The sequence below is a fragment of the Centroberyx gerrardi genome, chromosome 7 (genome assembly GCF_048128805.1).
Source record: "Centroberyx gerrardi isolate f3 chromosome 7, fCenGer3.hap1.cur.20231027, whole genome shotgun sequence".
Taxonomy (NCBI): domain Eukaryota; kingdom Metazoa; phylum Chordata; class Actinopteri; order Beryciformes; family Berycidae; genus Centroberyx; species Centroberyx gerrardi.
The window spans coordinates 4,141,738-4,143,618 of record NC_136003.1 but is presented as its reverse complement, the minus strand read 5'-3'; positions in this window follow the sequence as shown (position 1 = coordinate 4,143,618).

The window sequence follows — 1,881 nt, the reverse complement described above, 5'->3', positions numbered from 1 at the left end:
ATTGCATAATGATAAACGACAGCATACATCGGCTCATACTAGAGAACATTTAATTTCTTTGGCTAGATTAGACAGGTTTTATTGTTTTAAACACAATTTTAGTGTTTTTAAAATGTGTAAAATGATGCCTGTAGGTTTTACTGATCATTCCCTGGTCATTTGTAATGTTTTGATTGCAAACATCAAACCAAAGAGTGCATATTGGTATCTTAACACTGCTTTACTTTGTGATGTTAATTTTAAGGAGGTTTTCAATTTCTTTTGGAAAATTTTTAAAACTAAAAAGCCATTTTTTACGTCACTGAGGCAGTGGTGGGACTGTGGGAAGGTGGAGATAAAACAGCTTTGTCAACAGTACACTCTCAATGTCACACGGGACATTACCAGATCTATGAATGATCTAGGGATTGAAATAGTGGAACTTCAAGGGTTAATAGAGAGTCCACAGGAAATCGAGGACATATTGAAGTCCTCAAATCCAAAAAAGCTGCCCTTGCAGACCTACTAGGCACTAAAGCTCAAGGAGCGCTGGTCCGGTCAAGATTCCAGAGTGTAAATCAGATGGATGCACCATCTAAATTCTTCTTTGGCCTGGAGAAGAAGAATGGGCAGAGCAGATTTATTCATGTCCTCTGCCACAGGACAGGAGCTCACAGAATCAAGTGAGATACGGAGACGAGCGGTACAGTTTTACTCAGAACTGTACAGTAGTGAGCATCAGGAGGATGAAGAGCTTTTGGATTCCTTTTTTGAGGGTCTGCCTAAGGTCGCCAAAGAAGACAATGTTGAACTGGATCTATCCAATATAATTGACCGTCGTAACATTAACATCATTAAACTCAGCACAAATTCCTGAACACTTTAATATCAAACATGGCTATCTAAGCCCCATGTAAAGATAAAGAAATTGAATAATGCAAATAACTATTATATAAAACATCACAGTTACACATAAAATTAGACATATACATTAGAGTCCACCACAATGTGATACCCAAGGTTTCATGAGTCTGTATCAAAGATTTCTTCTGATTTTGGCAACATTCCAATGGGTGTCACTTCAGACTCTCTGGCGCCTAGGGGCTCATCAGAGACAAGGCTGTGTGTTGGTGTTTTATGGTTGTTTACCGAGTCTGTTTCTTGGTACCATCCATGAAGAGTGAAAATGGAGTAATTTACCAAGAGGTCAGTGGCCTCCTTTACGATCCAACCACTTTGCAGATCCGTTATCAGGGAAGAGGCTCACACAGGACGCAAGGCCCTTCCAGATGTGTCATGACAATGACGGTGTGGGTGCAGTTACTACAACGCCGGGAATCGAACCCCGGCCCCCAGCATCGTAGGCGGACGCTTACGCCCCTCCACCACCCCTGTCCACAACACCCTCAACGGCTACCGTGCCGTTTCAATGTGACACTGCTTCCTGTTTATAGTCGTGTGTCCTTCACGCAACCGTTTGGTGCTGGGAAAACCTCAATTTGACACTTTGCGTTCCACCAACACCTAATTTGCTGTTAACAAGTCGTGTTCATTTCACCTTCCTTTCTCTGACTGCCCTCCCTCCCTTTCTCTGACTCCTCCCTCCCTTTCTCTGACTCTCCACTCGTTCAGTTGTCAGAAGCACTCGTTCAACCACTCACTCACTCAGTCATTCAGTCAATCACTCAGTCACTCAGTCAATCACTCACCCACTCACTTGCTCACTCGCTCACTCACTCACTCACTCACTCTATCACTCAATCAGCCACTCACTCAATGGCTTTCCCTGTAGGCTCCACCTACAGGGCCCTATAAGGCTCATATTGCCTTAAATGGTCATAAAGGGCATTGTGCCATCATCGGTGCTGTCACAAATCCTTCCCTTGCTGCTGCTATAAATCG